The following is a 13,538-nucleotide window of genomic DNA, read 5'->3' as shown; positions in this document are numbered from 1 at the left end:
AGAACACCCACGTGGGCTGCGGTAGTATGGTTTGTGCCGGAGTGACCCGGCGTTTCTTCCGGGACGGAAGTCTGCGAGGGCCGCTTGGCAACCCATTTGGCAGGCTTCCGCCCCGTACTCTCGATCTCTGGCTTGGCTTTGATCGAGTTTGAGGGGATGGGTTCCCCTGACGAGACTCGGGTAGAACCCTCATGCATGGGGGCTTTGACCGTTTGAGGTCGGCCTTTGCGCACGACTCTGTGGCGTTTGCGGGACGCATCGCCAGCAGAGGAGGAAGAAGACAAGTACTCTTCATACTTGGCTTGATCGAACTCGATCTCTGGGGACTCCACTGTTGTCCCAACAGCAACTTCATCGAACTGAGATACCACCATTTCATTGGACGAAACAGCTTCTCCCACTGTGGTTGCCATCTTTTGTATGTGTGAATTTGGATCTTCCCGAAAACAGGGAATTCGTTTGTATTGATAAGAAAGCTTATTACAAACTAATAAATCGAAATTACAACAGAAGCGGAGGGAAGGCCCTCCTTGTTTAGTGCGGGATCTTTTGGTAGCTACAGGATGCTTCGCTCGATGCTTGTGTCGAGTCTGCTTCCCTTGGACGGTTCGAATGAGGTTGCTGGAGAGCTTCAGTACGCAGTAGAAGCTCAAATCGATGGAGTTCGAATCTCCGGGTTCGACGACGATCGGGGCCTTGAACGGGGAGAGGACGCTTCGGTACACAGAACGTGCAAGGAGCTTGTCGTCGACTCTTTTAAGAGTCGAGAGCTAGTGGTTCAGTTAACTGATTCAGCCGCAAGCTAGTCGCCGAATAGCTGTAACAGTTAGGTCTATTCTTCGTGATTTGGAAGAAAGATTGAACCGCTGAACTTCTCAACAAGAGCTCACTTGGAACCTCAGCTGGATTCTTGAACTTTATTAACAAAAGCTCGGCCTTGAAATTTTTTGATCCAAAGTTCGTTGACCTTTGAACCTCGTGGCTGGAAGAAGTTCTTAAAGGGTGGAGAGATGGCGTAGATACTCCTTGAATCACGGGATATGACCATGTTCTGTTGGAAGATGTCTTGCCGCCTCTCGGTACCATGAGTGGTCATTTGAGGGGTTGTGTTTTACGTGCTGTCACATAGAATGGGAAGGCCCATCTTTGTACGTGAGGTAACAGCCGCCCACTATTCGAGTGGATTTGACCAGTATTGATGAACCGTATTTATGAGCTCGCAGGTTGATTTGGCGTCTGTCCGCTCATTCGTACTGTGAGTGGCCGTTCGGCGTGCTTGGAACACTGTGCCTTCTCCTTTTCCGGTCAGGGGAGATGGGGAAGTAGGTGCACAGTACTCGAGTGGGCCTGGCCACCTTGCCGAGCGCTGGCGGCTCCGGCTCCCGACTCGGACTGGTGAGGTGAACCGCATTTATGAGTGTTCAGGTGGATCCGACACCTGTCCGATCACTCGTACTGTAAGCGGCCATTTGACGGGCCTGGAGTACTGTGCTCTCTCTCCTCTCAAGTCGAGAGGGATGGGAAAGCCTGTCCCAGCACGTGGGGCAGCGGATACCTAGCTGTACTGGCGGCCTTGAGGTTTGCAGGCGGATTTAACTTTGGACTCGGGCAGGCGAGTTGCGTGAAAGGCAAACTTCTGCTATTCCAATTGATCTCAACTCGTGCAGGCGAGCCGATCATTCAGGCGAATCTGGAACCGAGCACATTTGACGACCATGCGGCTCAGGCCTGTGCTAGGGAATTGTGCAGGCGACTTCTTGCAGGCGAATTTCCCGTGGGCTCACAGAGGTATTTTTTACCGTCTACAACTATCATCCTTCTTCTTCACAAAGAGGACCGATGTTCCTTATGGAGAATGACTTTGGCGAATAAAATCCTGAGATTAAATCTCATCTAACTAAATTTGTAGCACCTTCATCTCAGTAGGTGCCATACAATAAGGTGCATAGGAGATCGGTGTTGTGCCCGACTGCAACTCGATACAGAACTCAACCTCTCTCACTGGAGGCCATCTAGGTATGTCCTAAAAGACATCTTGCTACTCTGAGATGACTCTAGTCTCACTCAAATCGACACTCCGATCCCACATCATCACCTCCTCGACGTATGCCAGAAATGACTCCGCAAACTGGTTGCTCTGTGAGGTTGTTACAACTAACTCAGACCAATCGAATGCTCATAAGTTGACCGTCTTCATAAAATAGTCAATACTAACATGGTAGGAAGATAGCCAATCCATACCAAGAATCACATCAAATTTAGACTCGTCTAAGCTGATAATACATCTCCTACATATACTTTCTAAGAGGGATACCTATCCCAAAGAAGTAGAAAGTGACAAGAGAATATCTAGGAAATGTGTACACATTAAACTAACTGAAGTCTATCAGTGATAGCATAATACATACAAGGAATGCTAAGCTCCTGAATCAAAGAGATACGAGTTAGGAAGGAGTTCACTAAGAACGTATTGTGCTCCGTTCACATTATGATCACGTGGTACGTTGCAAAAGCTTGACCAGAAATTACGGTCTGCTGTGCTGAAGGCTCAACAGAATATAAAACTATCTGTCTCTAAGGTAACTCCTGAATAGTGTTCATCTGACCCTCACTCCTCAAAGCTGATAGTGGTGTCTTAAATCTCTGTTGTTGTTCATGGCCTCGATTCTGGTGCTCATCCTAACCTTTGCCCTGCTGGCTTCCTGTTGGTGCTCTGGGACACTCTACGGCTCTATGATCGGCTAACTTATGGTAGTGAGAACAAGTACCCCAAAAATTTACATTATCGCGGCTCTCTCGGGTTCTGTTGCGATATCTGACCTTTGTCTTGTTGTCCTCCTAGCGAGGCACTTGTAAAATCTGGATAATTTTTGAATGATATATTAATATGAGATTAATTATGATATATGGATATTTAGTATGATAAATATCATTAAATGGTATATGAGTATAATACCATGTGTTTTGAGTATGAACGAGTTCATACATGAGAGAGAAAAGAGTCGAAACATGCACAATGGCCAAACTCATGAAAAAAACTAGTAAATATGTTTTTCTCAGTTTTCCTAAGAACCCTAACAGCCACCAAAACCCCCAAACCCTAGTTTGATTTCTTGGAGAAGATAGGAAGCTTTCGACCTTGCTTCTAAAATGTTTTATGACAATCTCAGGAGAGTATCATTTCTGCTAATCCCCCTCCTAGTTTTCAAAATGTTTTTAAAGAGATTTAAACATGTTTTGTAGAGCCTAAACGACTAGATTATCAATAAAAGACAACTCTTTTTTATTGTATGTATAAAGATTAGGTCTTTTCATGCTAAAAAAGTTAAAAAAGAATTTTACAGATGGATTTAAGATCTGAAGATGATTTTAAAATGTGGTTAATCTAAAGAAAGAAGTTTGATTTATCGTTTTGAGCTTTTATGCATGTTTTAGGGTTTTGAATATAAATATAATGCATAAACTCATGGTTATATATGTTGATTTTGTTTCTTGATATTTCTATCTGCTGTAACATTTTTGTATGTAAGATTTATGAAGTTTTTACCATATTTAAATCACAAAAACACGACGTAAACACGACACATATTAAATCTAAGAAGCTAGAAATCTGGGTCAGGGTCGACCGTCACGGTCGACCGCGTGTGTCCACGGTCGACCGCGTGCAGGACAGAGACTTGGGTAGTCTCTGGAGCCCGTCGCGGTTGACCGCCACGGTCGACCGCCAGTCTGATGATGGCCGTGCATGTTTCATTTGGATTTTTATTTGGTTTTCGAGCGATTCTGTCGACTTTGTGCTGATAGACTACAATGTTAAGAGTTGTTGAATACCTGGGATAATGATGCAGATGTTGACACGCACCCAGAGATTTGTGCATGTATGCTTAGATTATGTTAGATTGACATACTTTTGACACAAGTTAAACTGATAAACACATATGAATAGTGTTGTTATACATGTACCCGAAAATAGGGAGATGAAACCTATTTGCCGCAGAACGATTGAGTAAGAGTATTATAATAGTATCGTTATTATATGTATCCGGAATAGGGAGATGATAAACCCTATTGCCGTAGAGCGATTGAGTAAGAATACTTCAAGAGTATCGTTATAGCACAAGATAATGTACACATAGGTATTTGATTAGTTGTAAGTTTTACTTCCATGATAGATTACTCGCGAGTAGGGTATTTCTTTTGAGATTTTGGCACACTCGTTATAGACGGCAGTTATATTCATTTTGGTTTGGTTGACATCCTCTTATATTAGAGCAGGCTACTCAGATGTAATTCGAGATGATGTATTTATTCTTTATGTTGGAGATTTGAGTATGTTTCCTTGACTATTTGTTTTTCATAGAGAGCTATATGAATGATTTGATATATGTAAGTACTGACTCTATTTTCTTATACTCCTACCCCTTCCCCTGGGGAGAGGTAGTGATAATCTCGCTAGCACTTTGACGCTCGTTGTTTCCCCTTTTTCAGGCAGCGAGTCCGGCGCATGAAGAGTCGCAGGTTGATGGGACTTCTTAGTTGTCCATTTAGCTACTTATTATACATTGTAGTTATTGCAGAACTCCACATGTAGTTGATTGTTTTCAGATTCTAGATTTGTATTTTAGTTTAGAGTTGAGGGCTTTTGTGAGACTTTGTTTATTGGACTCATTGTATTTGAGATCCAGTTTATACTCAGAGATATTTCTATTCTATTTTAGTTGGGCTCATATTTATCCAGTTTATACTCAGAGATATTTCTATTCTATTTTAGTTGGGCTCATATTTGATATTTCTTATGCTTCTTCTGTGTATATCCAGTGTTTCTATTCTATTTTAGTTGGGCTCATATTTGATATTTCTTATGCTTCTTCTGTGTATATCCAGTGTTGCATATTTCTATTTTTACCTGTTTGTACCCTTACCTATTTATTATTTCCACTAGAGAGATAGTGATTGTGATGGTAAAACATGTCATAGCATGGTGGTTGGTGCTTGGCAGGTTTGACAATCCGAGTTTCACCTGGGACTGTAGCCTTGTGTGAACCTTGGAGCGTCACAGCACTTCAGCAGTTCCTAGCTATGTGTCCAAACTTATGGTAGTTGTAAGAAGCACCATGAAATCTGTCCTGCTTTGGTGCTTCCTTATCCTTTTATTCCTTCGAACTTGTACCATGTTGCTGCTACGGCTACTGCTGATCACTTTGTTGCTGAGGTCCTTCAGGTACTAAAAATGTTCTGTTGTTCTTACCCTTATCTCCAAACCGTTCTGTTTGAAGGCTCCCTTCTTGCTTTGCGACTCAAACAATGGCTAGTGTTGGCGTCACTCCTGGGTATGCCTCTGCAATGGGTACAACTAGCACGGGTAATGATGGAATCATAGAAGATGGTGTTGCCGGTGAAACTTGATTTGCTATTTGCTCCTCTATAGCTGCCAATCTGGCTGTAAGCGGTGCTATGAGATCGATCAGATACTATGGAGCCTGTTGTGGCTCAGGCTCTAGATCAGCTTGCCCAGCTCGTCCTGACATCTAAATTTTTGGAGAAGAGCTTATAAGACACAGTAAATGAGATCTCAAGTACAAATAGCATAACATATAACAATAGGAAAATTGTATCACATATCATTAACGTAAATATTTTTTCAATCTAAGTAAGATGGTTTTAAAAAAATCATAATATATATATATATATATATATATATATATATATATATATATCGTCCTCACTCAATCTAGGAATTCCTAGCGTACTCTATAAATGATTCTTAGGAAACTCTATCCTAGCTCCACGACTCAACACAGAAATGATCCGAAGGATGCTGAAACATAACTCTAATACCAACTGTGACGCCCCTGCTTTAACACAAGGCTGCAATCCAAGGTGAACCCAATGATGTCAAACCTGCCATGCACCCATACTATGTAATAACATGTTTGACCATCACAGTAATATCTCTCTAGTGGAATCAAATAACAGGTGTAGGTACAAAACAAGCAAATGAAGGTAATAATGTAATGAACATGATATATAAAGAAGTGATATCTAAAAATAGTCAATAATCTTGTTCCTAGCTAAAATAAATGAAATACAAATGATATTGGAATAAATGTAAAATGTCTCAATACATAGAGTCAATGGAAATGCTACTATGCACTCTACCTTTCCAAAAATATAATACAACTCTAAATGTTTAAAAATAAATAATAAACTACTGTGGAGCATAAATAACTACTAATGTTAATAAAGATGGAGACTAACCCGAAACTCCATCAACATGCGACTTTCCGTGCGCCTGACTCACTACCTAAAAAGAGAAGAAACAACAAGCGTCAAAGCGCTAGCGAGATCATCTCCACCACCCCCAAAGGAAGGGGAGTAGGAATATATATAAAAATAAGTTAGTACATATAAATATAAAACCATCTATCTTGAACTAAAAGGAGATTAAGATTTAGAAATCCACAACATGAGAATTAGTACGTCGAGTGAAATAATCCAAACAAGGAAACCCTCATGTATATACCATGTCTCAAATTATGAATCGCTAAATCCCAACTCCAGAGTCCTAGGAATAAAATAGTAAATAAAAGAAATACGACTTCAAACCTCAACAATACAAGTCATGTTAAATCCTCACACTACCCTCGGGTAGTTGGTGTAGTCACAAATAAAATAATTGATAAAATCATCTTGCATAGAAACTATGCCATGTGTGCCAATCTCAGTATTATACCCTACTCTTGGGTAACTAATATAGGAGCATGAATGAAATATATACAATGCTCTATATGAAACAAATGATGCACATGGGAGAAGTCTACCGCAGTCTCATGGCAGTATACCAACTAACACACCCTAAGTGTAGTCTCCCACGGTCTCATTGCGAAATGCCAACTAACTCACTAAATAATGATGCACATGGAGTGTAGTCTGTTGCAGTCTCATTGCAACAGACCAACTAGCCACCCTGAGTGTAGTTTGTCGTGGTCTTATTGTGACATGCCAATTAACCCACTTAAACATCCGACTATCATGAAATGCAATGTATATGTCACTATCTGTCATGACAAATGCAAAGCTTAGATTATGTACCTCTAAACGGTCATGCATGCTCAAATCCAATTCGTGTATCCTCATACAAAGTACACGTATCTCGATGTGCAACACGTACATTAGGTACACAATCAAACGCGTATGAAGAAAATAACTGTTCACAACTGTACACTGATCAGTCGACCGACAAAACCCCTTCGGTCTACTAAACACGTGCACAAATGTGCACAAGGCAAAACAAATGGGATTGGTCGACTGACTCCTTAGCTTCGATTGACCGACCCACGCAAATGGTGAAATTTAGTTTCGATTTGGGTTTTGATCTACAAGGTTACAAGTTGCTAATTTTTCATGAAGACACATAAAATAAATCTTATTTAATATGATTATAGTTCAATTATCTACATGAAACACAAACATAATATCTCGTTAAGTTGTCTAAACCCTAACATTTTCATATTCATCAAAAACATCATAGAAACTAATAAAACTCAATGAAAACTTATATAAAATTTTATTTCATATCTTAAATTCACATTAGAGAATTCATTTATAACTTTTTAAAGTAAAAAGATTGAATCTTTATATCATATACCTCACGAGAACAATATTCATACTTAAACTAGGTTTAAGGCTCAATAAAAACCAAATAAAACTCAATAAAAATCAATTAAAAATAGGAATGAGATTAGAGGAGATGAAACTTGCCTTAAAACATTGATGAAGAACCCAAGTATGCAAGAAAACAATTTCTCCCTCGCCAAACGCCGACAATCTCGCCCTCTTCTTGGTACTTGCTTCACAAAGCTCTCAAACTTCACCATAAATATACGCTAGGGTTTTGAGGGAAGAGGGTGGCTCCTAGGGTTAACAAATCTGATGTAAAAGTGAATTTTTGGGTGTTTATATATATATATATATATATATATATATATATATATATATATATACAGGTAAACCCAAAACAAACTAATCTGACCTGAAACAGGAAACCCAGTCAGACTAGTAAAATAATCTTTGGTATTTTGGTTGTAACCATTACGTCCGACCTTAGAATGATGTGATTTAAGATGAGTTAGAAATATATTGAAGAGACCTACAAGTTTAGTCTTTTGAGTTTTTCCAGATTCGAATTACATCGGTGTTTAATGCATATATACTCTTAATTGGTCGTTTTTTTGGATTTGAATTGCATTGGTGTATAATGCATATATACTCTTAATTTGTCTCAAATCAATTACTATCATGTTTATTCAACATTAAATAATATTTATCATAATATAACTCATTTAATACTATTTACCCTAGTATTTTTCAAAATATTTACGGGGTTTTGGACTCTTGGGCTTCTTTTAGGCTTTAATATGGACTTTAAAAATGAGGGAAATTGATTCTATTAATTTCTTATTAAATAATTCTTCATTAACTACAAATTAAAATAAAAAATATTACTAGCTAATATATTTATTAAAATAAAATAGATAATGAGGGTATTAAAGTGTGATGATAAAGATTTTCTCACCTTTTTTACCCACTACCCCTTTTGAGTGATCCCCTCTCTATTTATAAGTGAATAGAGGGGGTTAATGGTCATCAAAATGTTGTTTAATGGCCATCACATCGGATTTAGTGGGGATAGACCATGTGTCACGCCCCGTTTCCCAAAATACACGGGAACCGGAACGCGAACAAGCTCGCGACGTATTAGACTGAGGAGAGATAAGTGCTAGACCCCGTCTTCTCAATCTAATACGCTAAGCGTCTGGAAATAAAAACAACGCGAAGTCACAGGTCCCAGATCACACATAGCAAGAATACAATGAACAACTCAGAATGGAAAAGATACATATCACAAATGAATATCATCCAAGACATATTATTCGGGTCAAACGTGCCCTTATACAAAAACTATCTGAATGAAATACTGAAGAATATAATAATACACTGAACAAAAGGATATGAAAGTGCTACAAAACAAACTGAAAGGAATGACTAAGCTTCGTCTTCTTCTTCTGCTAAATCTGCAAGGCACTCCTGCTGAGAATCCTCTGGCTCTTGGCGATTTCCCAGCTGAACCTGATCTTCCTCTAAGTCTGACGTACACCAGAGAAAACAGGTGTACGTCAGGTGCATGGCGCACGGCAAGACCCGACCCCACAAAGAAAATAGAACGAAAGGAAATCCAATGCGAAAAACAATACGATAACAGAAACAACAAAAGAACGTACAACTGAAATCCACAAATCAACATGAAAACACTACTAAAACATGATAACATAAACCATCCAAAAGCGATCAGGTAACGAGTTCATGCAGCTAACGATCAGAAACAATCGTACAAGTCACAATGGCATACACTAGATGGAATTAATACTTAAAAATCTACAACAAGAGACGTAGTACGTCGAGCGAAATAATCCAAACAAGGAAACCCTCATGTATATACCATATGTCTCAAATTATAGATAATTAAATATTAACCCCAACCTATGTATGAAAGATAATCACAACTGATCCGTACTCACAAAAAAGTCATACCTAGCTAGGAACGAGTTCAAGTAACTAGCCATTCCTATATACAGGTCACTGGTCCATCTCAACAAGAGTCAACATCTCTATCATCGGATAACTGACTGTTCACAAATCCCTAAAGTGTACTCAATCCCGGCGAAACAGGGCGGCTAGAGGACTAACCATAGCTCAGGTGACGACACAGGTCACGGATCAAAGTGACGAAACAGGCCATTTGTCCCAACAAACTACCCAGGCCGAAACAGGTCACTGGTGCGAGTCTAGAAGATACACAACAATCACATCCATCACATGAACAGTTAACTTCCGCCATCCCAACTCTCTTTATTTTCTAAAGTCAAACCATAAACCTCATTGAAATCGGATTCACCACTAACTCAGTCAACAACACACAAGTCTCTAGGTCTTATTCATGTCACACAGGTCACTATAATCATAAACTCCTAACGATTCTCAATCACAACAAGGAACAATCAATGCAACTAATCAGGTACAATAATATCATATCATATCAGATAATCAAGATTAAGAATTTGAATCATAAAATTGTTCTAAAATAATCTTCTGAAATAATAATTTATTTACTTCAAAATGATTCTTCTTTTCTAAAATAAATTCTTTTCTCATTATAATAATTCTAAAAGTAATCTTTTAAATAATAAAATTCATAAATTCAAAAACAAGATAAATTCTCATTAATTCAAAATATTCTATTTTCCCAAATAATTTCTTTTTTAAAATATTTATCATTCCCAAATAATTTCTTTTTTTAAAAATATTCATCATTCTAAAATAATTTCTACCACAACATAATTTCTAAAAATTATTATAATTATTCTAAAATGATTCTTTTCCCAAGATAATTCCTTTTAAATTATTATAATTTTTCTAGAATGATTCCGTTCTCAAGATAATTTCTTTTTAATAAATATAATTATCCAAAAGTGATTCCGCTGCAAAAATAAATTCTTTTAACTCATCATAAATAATCTGAAAATGCTATGTATCATATTATCATGATTTATCTAATATTATTCATCAAACAATCCCACACAGATAAATACGTCACAATTAAACTACGTAAATGATTCATAATAAATATAAATAATCAAACTACGAAACAGGAGAGCAGGATCTTGTATATAAATAATCTACGTCAAATATAAGAATAGGAACGAAACTAAATGAGGATCGGGATCTTGCCTTGGGTATATCGTGGACCGTAGAGGGGGTCGTCGGGTGGTTACACAGCGTTACGACGGGTTTCGCGGAATCGACGGCTAAAATAACAATTAGAGTGTTAATACGACGTGCGATATTCGAACGAGTATAACGAGGTGTAGATAGGGAGCCCAAGTGAAAGGAATATACCATGTGATAGACAACACGAAGGGTTACGCATCGGCTAAGGAATCAACGGGGACGGAGGTCGGAGTTGGTCGGAAAACGCGCGCGAAGTTGGCTCCGAACTGCAGTTTTCTGCAGTGAGCTCACTGATTCGAGCTCGCCGGCGGCGGTGGCCAAAGCAGCGACCACGGGGTGTTCAGGCGGCGAAGCTGAGACGACGGGGTTGGGCTGGAGTCAACGACGGCGAACGGTAGCTGGTCGGGGCTGATCTTGAGCTCGAGGCAGCGGCGCGCGGGTCTGAGCTCAATGGGGACGTCGGAGGAGGGGATTGGGTGGTCGTGGAGCTCGTCGGAGGTTGACGAAAGAGAGAGAGATGAAGTGAGATGGAGAGAGAGTGAGAGAGAGAATGAGCTGGAGAGTTGTACGTGGGTTTCTTGGGTTTTAAAAGAGGAGAGAGAGTGAAGAAAATATAATAAAGAAGAGAGTGAGTGATTGAGTGATTGGGTGAGAGATTTTGTTGGATTAAAATAGAGAGAGAGAATAATATTGAGGGAGAGTGTCAGAGAGAGATAGATTGAGAGAGATTGGAGAGAGAGTAAAAACGGCGGATTTAATGAGGGAGAGAGCGTGGGATAGGGTGGTTGGGAGGATGTGGGTTGAGGGCTGGGGGAAAACACGAGGCGGAGGGATTTGCGTGAATTGGGGAGAGATATACAAAGTGAACACCGGTGAGAGGAAAAACATAGGGAAAAATACCCCTTTAAATAATTTAAAAATATCATAAAATTTATTCCAAATAAATATTAAAATTTTATGGTCAAAATAATAGTAACAATAATAATGATGAATAATTTACTATTTATTTAAATATTTTACCAAAACAATTAAATTTATAATTAGCAAAACTTATTAAAATAACATAATACCGTATTTTTAAATCATAGAAAATTCTAGAGAAATTGGGAAAAATATAAATACTCCTTTAGAAAAATAATATTTAATATTTAAATACCAGAAAATTATTTAAACCTGTATTAGAAATTTACGGTCATTACACCATGTTTCCCTAAAAAATAGATCACATAATAGTCGAGGGTGGGGTTTGCTCAGTAATGACCATGAGTGAAGTTCACTGGGGGCAAACATCGCCAAAATGTGGGTGAGGTGGTCGCCAAAATGTGGGTGACGTGGTCCACATGGGTTGTTGAGCTTTGGGCAAAGTTTGGCTAAGCAAACTTCACTTAGAGCCTCATATGGACTTGGTTCACATTGATTTGAATTTGAATTAAGTAACGGAATTTACATGAGACATGAGAGAACTTGATAATGGCTTGGGTGAGCTTTGCTATGAGCTTTGCTACGAGCTTATTTTTATAGCCATTTTTATCTGATTCAGTGTTTAGCCATTGGGCATCCACTTAGTGAGCTTATGTTAAACTTAAATGTCAGATTTGTATTGAGTATTGGTCTAGGCTTCTCATGAATTAAGGGATCCATTTGTCTATCAAAGGAGGTTGTATATTTTGACCATCTACAATATTCTCAGGAGATTGACAACTTGAGGCATGCCAGAGATCTTTCATATCTCTAAGGTTGCAGTATTTTTCGATGTGAACTTCGATGGAAGATGGAGTGGCACTTATCACTTAGTTGTGATGTTTTTTCTAGGTTAATCTGGGAGGAGCACGGACGATCAGTTGCCTCAGCAACCAATGACTTCCGGAATTGTTATTATTTGGCACCTAGTCTTCATGTTAGTGCCATGGCGGAGAAGGTTTGGAGGATCATTCTAAGGAGTTGGTCGTGTGCTAGGTTAACACGACCTCAAGCATGTAGCTAGAGATTTTCATGGAGATTGTGGATAACTTCAGCGGGTGATAGGATGCATCGACTAATTGAGTCAAACGAGTTGTTTAAGGGCGAGTGATCCCTATATGTGAAGAAAAAAATTGTTCAATAAAACTTTGAGGGGTTTGATAATAATTAACATATTGATATTGATTGTACTGATATTTTATATTTATCACGTTGATTAATACACCACACTATGTTCTTACTCCCTATATGATTCTCTTGATGTGGGCGCCCTATAGGATTCTTTTTACCCTCAAAGGGATCAAAAGCAACAAGGAGGAAAAGATACAGCTAACAAATTTGCAAATGCTCAAATCACCGCCGTCCTTCCCCATTTGCTTTTATTGAATGCTACACACCTAACGGATGAGTAACTCTCCCCTTGTTCCCCCTCTCTTCGTATCAAAGCTCAATATATCATAACATCTCTGGGGTCTCTATCCTTGGTACTATCTTTTGTACTGCTGGTATCACAATTTACTGGGGGATCAGATTTTGCCATGAAAGTTCTGAAATTTTGGAGAGATTGTGGGCTCCCACTTGGAATCTATTGCGCTTTGTAAGCTTGATATGAGACATTGGGAAGGCCATGTGATTCGCTGGCTTGATTGTCAGGTGTTGTACACCAAGTGTACTGTTGTCACTCAACACTGCAGCCTCGCCTGATCTGTAAGCCTGTTTTGCACGGTAGAAAATATGTCACTTGAAAAATTTTCTTAAGAGTACAGTTCATAAAGTTGATTCGTGACTTA

Source organism: Asparagus officinalis, chromosome 8 (genome assembly GCF_001876935.1).
Source record: "Asparagus officinalis chromosome 8, Aspof.V1, whole genome shotgun sequence".
NCBI lineage: Eukaryota > Viridiplantae > Streptophyta > Magnoliopsida > Asparagales > Asparagaceae > Asparagus > Asparagus officinalis.
The sequence above is the reverse complement of the archived record's forward strand: the minus strand, read 5'-3'. Positions refer to the sequence as shown.